Source organism: Macrobrachium rosenbergii, chromosome 22, assembly GCF_040412425.1.
Source record: "Macrobrachium rosenbergii isolate ZJJX-2024 chromosome 22, ASM4041242v1, whole genome shotgun sequence".
NCBI classification, from domain to species: domain Eukaryota; kingdom Metazoa; phylum Arthropoda; class Malacostraca; order Decapoda; family Palaemonidae; genus Macrobrachium; species Macrobrachium rosenbergii.
The window spans coordinates 11,634,925-11,651,444 of NC_089762.1; positions in this window are offsets into that span (position 1 = coordinate 11,634,925).

A 16,520-nucleotide genomic window follows, 5' to 3' on the forward strand; every position below is an offset into this window, starting at 1 on the left:
TTGCGCCCCCCTTGGAAGCTTCTGGCGCCCCAGTTTAAGAATCACTGCACTAAACCGTTTTTCCGGATTACACTCCTAATTCTATTTTTCCCACTCTTGAAGGGCGGCAGAATACCGGCATTCGATTGCTCGTCTAAAACGCTGTGCGCTAAAACGAATCGATGTTCTAGTTCCATCGAATTCCTCTGGAGACAATGTCCGAACAGACAGATTTCACAACGACCTTGAAAGGACTCTCCTCTTTAAGCAATTGGCCCTTTCTATGCGTCTTTGAAGTTCAGCATTTGACGGTAGTAATTAAAATCTCTTTACAGTGAGGCCCTTAGGTGACATCGCCTGTAAACCTCTTCCCATTTTTTAACTTTGTAAACAGGGGAAAAAATACAAAAAGCTACTTATGAGTGACCGTTGGAATCACGTCCCTTCGGCTCTTCACATCAAGCGAGCACTTAACTCGCGCCAGAAGTGCCCAGACTTTTAAAGATCTCCATGTTTTCATCGCGAGAGAGAGAGAGAGAGAGAGAGAGAGAGAGAGAGAGAGAGAGAGAGAGAGACAGCCGATTCTTCCTTACTCGTAAAGGTAGAGGCCATTTGCAAGGCAACATAAAAGAGCCTGGTCTTGACGCCATCCACCCATACAGTGGCCTTGATTCCCCTCTCTTCCTCTTTACATCTATGAAGCCGGGCTAACAGAGGCACTTTTTCCTCTGTCAGAAATGTTGGTGACGTATTTAAAGAGTAGACAGCAGATTTTTTTTCAAGTGTTACTAACACACTCACACACACACACACACCACACACACACACACACACACACACACACATATTTATTCAGTATATATATATATATATATATATATATATATATATATATATATATATATATATATATATATATATATATATATATATGTGTGTGTGTGTATGTGTATAAACACATGCACACACAACATTATATATATATATATATATATATATATATATATATATATATATATATATATATATATATATATATATATATATATATATTTATGTTGTGTGTGTGGCTATATGTATATATATACTTATGTATATATGTATGAATACACATCCTCTTATTGGTTATATGAATAGCTAAAGCACAGTAAATTTTCCTTCTGGAATAACATTCATCGCGCCATGAATGATATTTTGGCAGGAACTTGACGGTTCTTTACGGCCGAATATTCAATAAGGAGTTGCCGAAGTTTATTCCCTGCCCTATATTCCAGTTTTTAAATAATGAAGCGAGTGCAGTTGATTCAATATCAATTCATTATTTTCATGGGTTATGGAGACCAGCCATCAGAGATTAGGCGAGCGAAGATTATATTAGTAAAATGTAAACGACATTGGTAAGGATGAACAAGAATGAAGGAAGTGCAACAAATTAAGAAGGAATGAAAAACTGATAGTCGCTGAAGCATATTTAAAAATGCTTCCTTAAGACTTCTTCTCAATGAAAGTTAATTGTGACAGTAATCTCTTAACATCTCATTTCTTCACAACTTTTGGATACTTGCCACTACAAAGCTTGAATTTAAAAGATGCGAAGAAATCGAGCAGTTGAGGTCATTGTGGGTGTTGCAAAGTCGTTTGGTACATACTTGTTAGACCACTTCACTGATTTCCTTCGTAAATGTTACTTGTATATGATAAACAGTCACCGAATAAGACTGACAGCGTTATTAGTTCACTACAAAAAGAAAAGCTGAACTTTTGCATAAATTGGACTAAAATGAAGCATAAAACAAATATTACTATTAATTACTGCTACTGCTATTCTAGTCAAGCATCGCAAATCAGTTAGCATAGTTATATGACTGGTCTTTGTAGCTTGCGTGTTCCTTGAGAAACAAGACATGACTAAGACATTCACTAAATAATATATTTCATTTAATTTCTCTTGCGTAAACAGTAGCAAGCTGCAATTTTCTTTCGATACATGCTGGTGGCAATAGTAAAAGCTAATAAATAAAAAACCTGGATCCAGCTTTAGACTCTGATCCACTCAAACTCCTGCTAATCCAACAGTAAATCTTTTCACCAATTTTCGTGAAAATCCTTCCATTAGTTTTCATAGGATCTTGTTATCTCACTGACAAACAGACGAGAAAACGAGACAAAATGAAGGCAGTGATATAGTTGTGACAGACTACAGTCTGTTCTATTTCGTCTGTCCACTCACCGACGTAGGTTTTAGGTAATGTGGTATTCGCAGAGCTAGCTCGTGACTGGATGAAATCAGTGTTTCGGATACTGTGATAAAGATAAGAACTATTTCTTCAGTAATACATCTGAATGGTTATTTATACAAAGAACCCTCCCGCCTTCGTATATAGATCTAAAACATACCGATTTATATCGATACTATAACAATGCGAGCACACGAAAGACGAGCTTGTATCAAATAGACTACGCAGATCAAACACAAACGAACGATGGGCTCTCAATAATTATGTTGTATCTCACTGTAGGTAAATACATAAAAAGACATCTGGCTGTGCGACTCCGAATAAATGGTATTTTGATGATTTCTTGCATGTAAATTACAGGCGTAGGCTAATATTCTGTAAGATTGTAGAAGAGAACGAGACTTGTTTTTCCCACCAGAGGGAAGGTTGGCGTCTCCCTCCAACCGAGTCAATATGCAACTGGCGCTCTTGTAGTAAGCATTACTCTGCAATACACGCATCACTGGACACAGGGGTTTTATTACAATCCTACGCATCTAACATCCTACATATTCGAAATAGAATGAAATATTGTTGTCTGTGACACTGTTAAGGCGCGGTGAATGGAAGAGCCACTGCGAGACTGGAAGGCTTCAGTTAAAGTATGGCAGTAGTAATGCAGGTTTCTTTTCGGAATAATTTGCATATTTGTCTTTTTTTAGCATATATATCATTATGATTACTCTGTGGTTTGGCAATTTCAGGAGTATCTTGTCACATAACCTGTCGAGCAAAAGTTTGAAATCTCATAGTTCCCGTCATCTCTTGTGCGTTGATGACAGTTATACAAGCATAAAAGGCTAGCCTAGACTTATATTCCCCCCGCCCACCTTATCAATTTAAGGCATTGGAATAAAACTTAGATAGAATGAATAATTAAAGGTTATAATGAGGAAGTAATTTTGACTGATATGGAATGCAAGTATGTTTTAAAAGAAGGCCATTAAATCAAATATCTGTCAAATCAGTAACACAGCCTATCGTTCGCTTGTTAATGCTTTGTGTTCTGACGGTCAACATCATCGAAAGTTATTTTTCCAGTTTCCGGGCATGGATATAACTTTGGTATCAGAATAGTTATTTTTATATTCATGCAATGAAACTGTACATAGAATAAAGTTTGAATGATGAGGATATCTTGTGATCTGAGCAGTTTGCAGCATGGGCTTACGTGTAGCCTGGGCTCTACCAGTGAAGTAAAATTTTCAATTACTGAAAGCCCATCGTTCTTTTGTGTTTGATATGAGTAGACTTGTGATCCAAGTTCGTCTTTCTGGTGCTTTTTTATGTTTATGACTTATATCAGATGGTGAGAGAGTTCTAGTAAATATAAACATTCACGAAGTAGTTTGAATATTTATCACAATGCTGCTGGAGGTTGTAGGGACGCTGTCTGCAGATGGTCGATGGGTCAGATGGATACTCGTCTGCAAGTTTTTGACGTCGTCACACGCATTACTTATTACGAATGCCCACTTTTACGTAATTCATCCTGTTAGCCACGGGATAGTTTTTTCAGGTATATAACATTTCAGTTGTTTGTCAGTTGAATTTCTTTTGGAAGCATAAAACCATCTAAGTACACTTTATAATTGGTAACATTGATACATATTTGTAAAAGCTATAGTTTTCGATATCCATGTGTAGGCTGCATATTTAAACGTCAGTGGAGCGAAATCTATTCCTGACTCATATTCGAAGTAACAAAAGTCTGCATATTGTTATCATAATAATATGTAAATTCTCGTAGGAAGGAGCACGTGGTCTGAATCAATGAATGAAACGTAATGAGCCTCAAAACCAAACAAAGTATCTTAGGGTGAAATTTTACAATATTAGGTTTCAGAAAGAGTTTTGTGTAAGGCTTCGATGAGTTTCCATAAGTTTCAGTAGCTAAATGTACAAAATATTAGTAAATAAAAGTGGTATCATTGCAGTAAATAAAACAATAATTAAATTTGTTACTTCAGTTTAGAAAATGAGCCTCTGGTTTTTTTAAACAAGATTTTAGAATAACACTTCAATATTACACGGTAATTAAAGACTGATTATACTGCTATAGAGATGTATATAGTTTAATTGAATAAACGATTATAGTCCCTAAACAAAGATTTGATGACTGTTGTTAATAAATTTTGATTTAAGAAATGTACTCTTTCCATTTCTGTCATTTTTTTGGGCTGGGAGAGAAAGCTGAATTGCTATAGCCTACTCATGCATAAATAAAATTATTTCTTTTTTAGAAATTAGATGGCTTCGTCTTTATTTATATATGGAAAATTAAAAGACAAAACGTATACGTGAGTTCTTGATTTTGTAAAATTTGTTCCCAGTTTTTGTGAAGAGTTTCTGAGCATATCGTTGATATATGGTCGAGGGAATTTTTCTTCAGTAAGGGTTTCTGGATTCTGTAACGTGAAAACTAAGTTCTACAAGGAAATTAGAGGTAAATTTTGTGTAATGTGTAATGAAGCTTTCTGAAAGACACGTCTCGCATGATGTCGCTTTTGCTTCTAGATGTAGGAAAGGCACTTATTCATCTGAAGTAATTAACAAATTAAATGTATTCTTTTCCACATTGTAAATGAGTTACTTTTAGTGAGAAAATACACGTAACTAATTTCGTGATCGGTACAGTTTAACCGACTTGATTACTAAAATTATAAGCTGTAAAATTCCACAAAATGAGCAAAAATGACGTTGCTGAACACGTTCACTGAGCAGACGTTGCACTTCATGAATGAGAGGGAAAGGACTTGGTTCTAAACCTAACCAGAGAAACGTGAAACCGACAGCATAATGGCACTATAAGCCCACGTATTCTCTGAAGAGATTCGGGCTTGACCAGCAGTCTGTCTTCGTTCTGCTGATATCAGTCATATTTCATTTCCTGTCAAGCTCTGAGAATCATACCTGATCCATGTACAGTTTGCCAGATGGGATATGCGAACGCTGAGTCTGTATTTCATTATATCTCACGACAGCGCTGATTAATAATTTATGTATCCGGTCTCTATTCTTGTCCTCTCTGCTTTCCTAAAAAGGCTGTCTTTTACTCAGATGGAAATGAACATTCATTTCGTCTCTGTTTACGCAGACTCGAAATTTTGCTGCTCTGTTATCTTTCACTCTGCCACGACATTGTAAGAATTTCGAAGTTCCTCAGACGTTTGGTATTGCACCAAGGATGGGCAGGGAAAGTTCCCAAATACGTGCAAAGTTGAGCCCTATTCTGCTCGTCCAGTAGCTCAGGAATTTTTTTCTCTTTCAAGCATCTCCCAGTAAAGCCAAGCTACGTTGCCCCCTACCGGTTACCCAGCACTACCTTTTAGTAAATCTTAATTGATATTCCTTATATTAGCTATACATCACTGACTATTTTGATATTCAATGTTTTGTTTGTGCATCTCAACTACTGTGTTAAATGATCATGATTTTCTTGGAAATTGGAAGAACTATGGAGTGCGCACACTGTAAATGTACATAAATAATATGTATGTATATATATATATATATATATATATATATATATATATATATATATATATATATATATATATATATATATATATATTATACAGAATTCCAGTTATTTCTAGTGTACTTTCCTACGGCGGCAGGAAGGATCCGTAACTATTCAAGTTTGTTTATTATTACTTAAATACTTGGTACACCCTACTGTCTTTCCTGCAGTCTTAGTGATAATTGGCAATTATTTGACTCCTCCTCTTTTTGTATTCTTCTTGTTCCGAGGGAGCGTCGAGATCTGCCGTTAAATAAGCAGAGATTGTTCTGTCAGAGCCTGAGGGCAGTTGAGCCAATCTCGCGCTGAGCCAGTCTTCAGTGCAAGCCAGGATAAGCCAGTCTTCAGTTGAGAGAGTCATCGACGAGTATGATGCAAATTTATGGCTCTGCTAAAATTGCCTTTGAGTCAAGGGTCCCTCACGAGGCATCTGTATATTTCCCTGTGACTCCATATTTTGGACGGCATATTTGGCGGCCACCTGGATGTTCTCTGGCCCCCCAGTTTATGGTTCATCACGGTCTCGGACTTCACCTCACCTCAGTGGATGATTCCGTCGGGACATACCACAACTTTCTACGAGCATTAGCGTTAATCACTTCTCGCTTGGATGGACTACAGTGAGTACCAAGTATTATTAGGACAAATACTTAATGGTAAGCGTAATCATCTCTTTGAGCCTTTGTTGCTGCCTTTTAATGACCTTTCTGCCTGTAATTGGTTAAGTACTATTATTTTTGTTTATTACATACTTTATATTGAAGGATTTTTCTCGTCCTTGCAGTGATTCTGAAGCTCTGCTGAAGGTGTTATTCCTTTTAGTATGGTACATAAGTGGTAAGCTAAGATTTCGTTTTCATTGTCATAAGTTAAAATACACGACTGAAGAATATTATCTTTCTGTAAACAGTAACTTATATGGGCGTTACATCATTTCAGGATAGGGTTATTATCCAGCATTGATAATATGGTTATCTGGCTTAGTTTTTCCGGTCCTTGACCTACTCACAGTTCAGGTAACACGTTTACTTATTCCTATATATAAGTGCTTCTTGTAATATTCTTCTTATATGTCAGTTAATATTAAAATTCCAAGGCTTTGCCATTCATGTAGGTTTTCCGTATTTGCAATACAGCAGGTGTGGAGGAGAAGCTGGTCCTTGAAGAGGAAGAGCCCTGTGTTGTTATGCGCTTGACAATTTCATATTGTTAAATAGTAATAAAAATACTAAAATTTTTTCAGGTGTGTAAATTAACTTCCCTTTAACCATTTATAACAAGGTGTTTATACAGTTTTCAGCTTATATATATATATATATATATATATATATATATATATATATATATATATATATATATATATATATATATATATATATATATATATATATATATATATATATATATATATAACATGGAATATTAAAACAGTCAGTGTTGTATAGCTAATACGAGGAATATTAACTAAATACTAAAAAGTATTGCTGGGTAACCGGTAGGGGGCAACGTAGCTTGGCTTTACTGGGAGATGCTTGAAAGAGAAAAAAATTCCTGAGCTACTGGACGAGAAGATTAGGTCTCAACTTTGCACATATTTGGGAACTTTTCCTCCCCATCCTTGGTGCAATACCAAACGTCTGAGGAACTTCGAAATTCTTACAATGTCATGGCAGAGTGAAAGATAACAGAGCAGCAAAATTTCGAGTCTGCGTAAACAGAGACGAAATGAATGTTCATTTCTATCTGAGTAAAAGACAGCCTTTTTAGGGAAGCAGAGAGGACAAGAATTGGCACCGGATTCGTATTGTTCAGCTCTGCCGTGAGATATGATGAAAATATAGACATAGATAGATAGATAGAGGGATATGGAGTCGAATGAAACATTAGGTATGAATCATGACCCGCCCTTGCTTTTAGTTTGTCAAAACATCTTGGAGAGGAATGATACATGATAGTAGAAACTTACGATACAAAGTTAGAACGACAATACAAACGAACTTACAGACGACTGTGAGAAGTGTCCACACCCAATAAGTGGTGAAAAGCAAGTGGACTCGCGTCTTTCCTGTAGGTCCAGGTAAAGGACCTTCCTAAAAATCTGTTCATGTTACAGATTTCTAGTGATATAAATGAATCGAGTTCATAAATTCGTTTGCTGATTTTCAAAGTCCTACAAGAGCTTTCTTTTAGAAAACTGGATTTTCTACAATTTCTTTCCAGTATATTATTGGAATGCACTATCTTTTTTATCCCTTTTCCAGTTGATGGCATTACTGATTTTTAAATAATTTTCCAGTTTGACCAATACAGAATTATCACACGACATACGTTGAATTTGATATACATATCCTGTGTAGTATTGTTGAGCGAGTTCTTTATAAGTGCTTGTTTCGTTGTATTACTGTTCTTAAATGTCACATTATCTCCAAAGTTTTTAAGGAGAGAAGAAAGGTATTTGTTATTACTGCAATATGGTAGTACAAGCAGATTTTATATTCTGTAAGTTTTTCTGTTGTTAACATAATAATTCTTTTTGCTGTACTTGATGCGTAGTCTGATATAGAATCTATTAGAATTTTTATCTATCTTACAGAGCAGACAGCAGGTGGGTATACCAATTTCTTGGATCACGAAAGTAATAGAGTTTTTTAAAATATACATAAAGGAATGTAAACTGGACTTTACGGGAAATTTTACTTTCAAAATTTTGGCATGGCAATGGGTAACCCTTTATCTCCAGTTTCATGTATTTGCTTACAGAATTTTTCAAAAGCAGAATATCAAACAAAATCACTCCATGCAATTTAATACGGTTCAGATAGGTTGACGACACACCATATAATTGGCCAGCAGTAGTAGTAACGGGTTTAAATGTGGTATGTACAGAAAACATGCCAATATTTCTGATTATGTACATGTTTATTCTGACCAAAGCAATAAAGTCAATAAATCAGCTTTCACATCCATGTTCTTCAGGACATTATGATATGTAGCCCTGAATACATTGACGATGTAGATATAATCAGGAATACAGGCAAGAGAGCAACATTTACTGATTCTGTAATACTGTAGACAAGGCATTCAGAGAGGCACAAATGAGCTTTTCTGATAACAATAGAGAAACTTATAACGCAAAAGACTTGCCTGCACTACACTAATTTCCCTATCTTTAGAACTTGGGCGATAATGTAGCGTTTAAGGACAATAATACAATGAAACACGTACTTTGAGAACTCGCCCAGCAGTACTACAGCATATGTAAGTCATGTAACAGCTTTTGTATTGGTCAAACTGGAAACTCTTTGGAAAAAGAAAGAAACAGAACAGCATAAAAACAGATGTATATACTAGATATGCACAGGTGAATAGCGCTATCTTCGTTCATGTTAGTGAAAACCGAAAACAATCTTGCCTCCGATGAGACAAGGACTAAAAGATTTGTTTATTCCAATAATATACAGGAAAGAAATATCATAGCAAACAGTTCCATAAAAGAAAGCTTTGGTAGGAATATGGATATCAGCCAAAGAATTTGATAAACGATCCGATCCATATATTTCAAAAGTTAATGTCTAGATTTTTAAGTACGGTGGTTTACCTGTGCCTATAGCAAAGGCGTGACCTCTCACCCTCCTCTCCTCGTATGTGAACAAGATTTGTAGATTGACAATGGCCTCAGACGCAAACAAGCTTACTTTACTGCTCCTCCATCTTTTATCTACTTATCAGGTGGGAACATTTTCCCCAACCGTCTGTATGCTTGTTTTTACTCTCACTCAAGCATATCTATCTATCTATCTATCTATCTATCTATCTATCTATCTATCTATCTATCTATCTATATATGTGTATGTGTGTGTGGACTAACGAACGCGTGAGTACGTGTTTAACAGAAATATATTTCTTGTGTGGGTCAGAAATTTATATTTATAACTATATATGTATGCATTTGTATGTATATATATATATATATATATATATATATATATATATATATATATATATATATGTATATATATATATTGTAAATCTCTACTAATATGTATTAAACCTCCTGAAGACATTGGAGAAAACTAATGGCAGAATCAGTCAGGATTCATACCCAGTATTGTATTTTTCATGTGATATATTTGCATATATGTAACACGTGTTCTGGTGACTTCAAGCATATGTATGGATGTACATAATAAACACACACACATATACACATGTGTGTGTATGTGTGTGTGCGTGTAAGTTTATTAGCAGTCTTGCATTCCATTCCTTTTTAAGCTTTTACTACAGTCAGTATAATCTTCCAGTTGCCGAGGCTGTATCGAAAGATTTTATGCCACAGAAAATATCTGGGGAATTCGTTCTGATTCTTTATCAGGTTAATAAAATTTCCGATGAAGTGGCGTCACATTTCCCAGAGAAAAGTGAACTCGCTTCTAAAGGTGGTTACGGACCTACGACACGCTTGACTACGTAAGGAAAAGGAGATTCACTGAAGCTTAACCTTGAGTGGAATTTATTCCGCCATTCAGACTATTCGACGGTGGCTGTTTTGAGCGGATAAAAGTAACGCATAATTAAAAAAGAGTAATGCAATTGGCGATCAACAGGATAATGATGGTGATGATGGCTTAAATAAAAACATAAACGTAAAAAGCTAGAAAGTATCAAAACAAGACAATTGTGTTAGTGGTCAACAAAGATATCCCAACAGCTATGAAAAACATTAGGAGATAAATTGCGGCCTCCTTTCCTCATCTCTCTCTCTCTCTCTTACTAGACTAGCTCAGTGTCAGTGTTAAGCTCCAGTCTCCCCCTCTCGGAACTTCCCAGCAGGTATTTGTATCGTTACTGTGCAGTCTGCCGCTTCTCACACAGACGCGTTTGGCAGTGCAGTGAAACTTTCACTACCATTTTTTTTTTCTTGGGTCCTCATTTACATACGGCCCTGAGAGTGGACTTTCCAAAATACTCCATGATTTTTGCGTTGGGAAGTTATAACATTTGTGTGTATTCGTATTTTTGATTAGTCTATTAAATATATATACTTGTCCACACACACACACACACATATATATATACGAGTATAACATGGATATAGATTTATGCGTACATTTCTCCATCTTCCTGCTTTCATTCACCCTTGTAACGTTACTCTTAGTCCCATTCACTTTCGACTTTCTCCTCTTGCAAACACTTCCAAACTTTTTCACAAGTTTCTGCAGTTTCTCATTGTTATCCTTAATTATCGCTGCATTATCTACAAGCATCATTCCAATCCCATAACTTTGTAGTTACAGATGAGCCTCTTTTCCTGGGTGGTCATGACGTGCACGCTTCCGTTTTTACTCTGGTGGGATGCCGGGCTAGAATAGTATATCTCTTGCTGCTCTGCCTGATGCGAAAATCTCCAAAGAACATTGCCAGTCGTGTTTGCTACCCCATACCCAGTACTGATATTGGAAAGATCTGGGAAAAAGAAAAGATATATATATATATATATATATATATATATATATATATATATATATATATACAGTATACAGTATATATATATATATATATATATATATATATATATATATATATATATATTTATATATATACACATATATGTATATATATATATACACACACACATATATATATTATATATACATATATATATGTTATATATACATATATATATATATATATATATATATATATATATATATATATATATATATATATATATATATATATATATATATATATATATATATATATATATATATATATGAATGCAGATTATACAGTATTTTGCAGCGTAGAAGACACTATTTTTCCTAAAATAGGTCCTGGAAATGTACGGAGGGTTACCTTCCGCAAAGAGTAATCAGAATGACTGTATATGACCCTGAATGAAGTGTGTAAATATACCTGTAAACAGTAAATAAACAAGAGTATCATATATATATATATATATATATATATATATATATATATATATATATATATATATATATATATATATATATATATATATATATATATATATATCGCCCTAACATCTTAAAAAAAGGGTTTCAGACGCTCGGAAGAATGATGAACGAAACAAACAGCGGCATCTGTTAGGATGTGTGGAAATGAAACGGTTTGCGTTGACATAAGTATTTCCTTTTTTCTTTTGTTTTTTTTGTTTTATTTTGTTCAGTTTCGTGTGTCATATTTGTATGGTAACGAAGAGCAAAATAATTTCAAGTTTTGAAAACTGAATTGTACCGTTACTATAATAAAATGTTATAGAGTATTCTAATATTTCATATAGCCTATCATTACTTTTTCTGAGATTGCAAGATATTACTAAACTTGCATCTAATACCATAAAAACCAAAAAGACTGCACCAGCTGCAGCCCCATCCATTTGCACACACACAGACGGTGTTGGCCAAGGAAATTTTCCAAGAACAACAGCTGGCAGCTTATACTTACTGTTTATATTACTTGGTGATGTGATCTGTTCAAGTTTTTCAGTTCGTTGATATGTCAACTTCAGAAAATATCACTAAATATGGAAATCAACGAACTTGTAAACACAAAGTATTAAAAAAAATGAAATGAAAATGCCAATAATCCATATGGTGTATCAGCCAAAGTCACAGCACTTCAACATACTGAGGCCAGAAAATACCCCAAAACAAAGCCGGGGCAATGTCGCCAACTCAAAATTTCGTCTTTTTATGTTTGGGTCTGATACAGATACTCTAGTGAAAGTAAAATCCACAGGGGCGAACACTGTCAAGGAACTGGGATATTTTAGTGTAGGTGCAATCATACTGTGGGTACCTTACCTACTTGTAGCCGTGTAAACTTTGGAGTGTAAACTTACTGTATGTACGTAATCTACATGCTGTAAAGGAAAAATGCATACTGTATATGGTTAAAGGAATCTACATGTCGCTAAACCACCCGCAAAACCTCTTGGTAAGGTTCGTAGAAGTCGTGTGAGAATATTTTCATGTTTACTTTTTTTCTAAAATTTTGCTAATCAAAAGTGTGGTGTATCTCCAAAGCCAGAACGTCTTCGACGCTGTAAAATATGGTATATACGTAAATAAATATTCATATACATACTATATATATATATATATATATATATATATATATATATATATATATATATATATATATATATATATATATACTGTATATATTATTCCTACAGGAAATATTAATTGTATATTATGAAAGATCCATGGTAGGATCTTGATTAAGAAAATAGCAGAAAGCAATATATCACAAGGGAAAATAGTGGTGTAGATGAGGAAGAGTTTGTATGGACCACTTTTTTTTTTATGAAAAACTTATGTGAGTAGCTCTAGAGCTAAGGGGAAAGCTTGACAGAACTGACAGAGATGCAATATGGTTTAAGGATTTACGCTGTAAAATGGAGTTAATTAAGATAAATTAAAAGATTTTGTTAAGAAAGAGATGCAAGCTTTAAAAATTTAACCTTGGGGTGACCGGTTTGGCGTAAAACTGGACCTGGGACAAGGGTACAGTATGTTGTGCCTCTGTGTTTATAATATAGATGGAGCGATACAAGGATACAAATAAAGTACAAGAAACGGTGGTGGAAGAGAACTGTGAGTGAACATGTATTTGGGATTAGATGTAATTGATGATGGAAAGCTGAGAGAAACTTTGAGTCACAGAGTAGCTGAGGTCTATGGAAAGTCTTGGAGGAGAAATGTCAATAAAAGTCACAGTTGGATCTTCTGAAAGGATCGCTGAGATATATCTCCAGTATGAAGGTGAAGTGCAAATTGTGAATGCCAGTGAAAGGGAAAAATAAAATCCACTGAAGTGACACTGGTTGCCTAATATATATTGCACGGGCTTGAAAGTAATTTTTTAAATGTGGATAGAAAATGTGAAATGGGCCTCCTAGTGTGGTTGTAGAATAAGGTGACTTGAACAGTATTTGTTGGCAAGTTTGATGGGCTTCTGATGCACTATCCGTGTAGGTATAATGTTGAGAAAGTTACATAGTTATATATATATATATATATATATATATATATATATATATATATATATATATATATATAATATTATATATATATATATATATAAATATATATATATATATATATATATATATATGTGTGTTTATATATTTATATATATTATATATATATATATATATATATATATATATATATATATATATAATATATACAAATATATGTATATATATATATAGGACAATTATATATATATCGCTTAATATCGAAATCACGCTATCGGTATATCTCCGTTATTGTATATATATATATATATATATATATATATATCAAATGTCGCTTAATATCGAAATTCACAAGATCTCCTGTTTGTAACTCATCATCTTCTTCTTCTTTTAAAATCTTTTTGATTTTTTTCAGGAGAAGCACGATGTTTTGAAGGACTTTTGATTTGGCTTTGGGGTAGACCTGTGGTCTCGACCGGCTGCCCTGCCTACACTGACCACCGGAGATTTTGATTTAGACTTAAAATCTTCCCCAGCGAGAAGTTATTGCCATCTCTCGGTTATGTTTTTTAAAAGTGGCTTTGTTTGTGTGTGTATTTAGTCTGTAACATCCACTTTATTATCCAAAATGCCGGGACGCGGATAGAATCAGTAAATGGGCAACCTCTGAAGTCCGAAGCTGCTGCTAACATCAAAACTTCAAATTTTTGAGTTACGACATATCTTATAATGATGGAGCGATATATATGTGTGTGTATAATTCTTTCAGAGGAATCTGTTACCTTTTGTAAGATTACATCAATCCAGTAACATTCACGTATGGATGATATTGTATCATTTCAAGTGAAAATAGACCACTCTACAAAAGATACAAAGCAAATTGCGAAGAACGGACAAACACTGCTGCGCACCTTGTAAAGACTACTGAGACTTCATGCTTTTCCCTGTATCGAGTCGGGTAATCTTTTCAGGTCAGTCTGCAGTGGTCTGGTTATTTAACCCATTTGAATGTAATGAAAAGAAGATAGCTCTCATTTCAGCGGTTCCGCATTTATGTTTACAATGGAATGGATATCATTTCATCGAATATTTGTTCATCAAGTCCAAGATCAATGGGTCTTGAGCAAGTCGTTAGTTAATTATGTTTACTTGCTTTTATTGGTTGTAAATGAACAATGATCAAGGTCTGCTTGTTTTGTCTGTTTGTGGGAGCTTGATTGCGTGAGGACAAGGCCAAAAGACAGAGCATTCAGACACTGAAGTCCGCAGCATCAAATAGGAACATGAGAGATAGAGACAGACAGAGATACTTCATTTTGGCCTACTAGCAAAACTACAACAATTTGACTTCGTAATTCAATTTCAAAGGCTATTTGAAAAAGAAAATATCTTTGTAAACTACATTATTTATTTGTTAGGATTTATACCGTAATATAAATGCTCATTTTCTTCGCTTATAAGATATGTAAGAAGGAACAAAGCCGTCACAGATGAGCTAATCTATGAAGTCAAAAAATGTGCAGTACTACAATTCTCAGTTTCATTGTGCTTGTTAAGATCAAAAGGAAAGGTTAAAACCGAAAAATAGTTCATTGCATTTCTCCTCAAATATAAACTTTAGAAAGTAACGAGGCTAGAAGTTAGCATGTTACATAATAACCATATATATATATATATATATATATATATATATATATATATATATATATATATATATATATATATATATATATATATATATAGTGATATTTTTAGTGACTTTTGTGGCTACGGAGTGGTACTGCTGAAAAGAAAAATTTCTTTTGAATAAGCGCCTGTTATGTGGAAGTCCAGTGCGGTGTTGCCCTGGGTCCTCCTCTGCCCTTCGGCAGCCCCACGTGATCTCTGATAAACCTGGTAAATCTGGCGACTGCTGATGCAAAATTTCGTCTCCGATGGTCTAGAAGCTGCCAGTAACGGATGAGCGGTATTCGATGAGTGAATCAAAAAGCAGAAATTGGTAGAAAGTGCTTATAGAAAAACGGCGATCATCGAAAATGTCATCATCAGTTTCGCTTATTTAGGTGTATATAAACTCTCTTAGGATCGCCCTTGAAAGAAAGAGAGAGAAGGAGGGGCAGAGGACACACGACAGAGAGAAAGACAGACAGAAGGAGAGAGAGAGAGAGAGAAAGGCTGAGAATAAAGGAGAGAGAGAGAGAGAGAGAGAGAGAGAGAGAGAAGAAGCGCATGAGAACTCCCCCCTCCTTCCCCCTTAGACGTTTTGTCGCGACAAGTCCAAGAGAAAAACAGATTGACCTACTGTAGTCTTTGCAGCACCTGAAAGCTTCGAAGGCCAATACCACAGACTGGCTGCCCCTCCTTGAACGAAACCATCTGCATCTTCTGCAGAGCAGCCTCAACACCCCTGCTTCAATGAGGAATTTACAAGATACGTACATATCCATTTTATAGTCTTATTTTACGCACCATTTCCCCGCCTTTACTTATTTTGTTTTATTTTCTTAGTACTACAATGTGTGTAAAGTTGAGTGAATACCTGAGTCCTTATCATTTACTGTATATATTATAAATAAATACACTGTGTAGTTGTATGAGTTTCCTATTTATATTCTTTACACTGTAGAATTCCTTTTATTTAGTAAAATTAGAAGGACCCAGACGATTCAAATCCTGAATCTTCAATATATATATATATATATATATATATATATATATATATATATATATATAT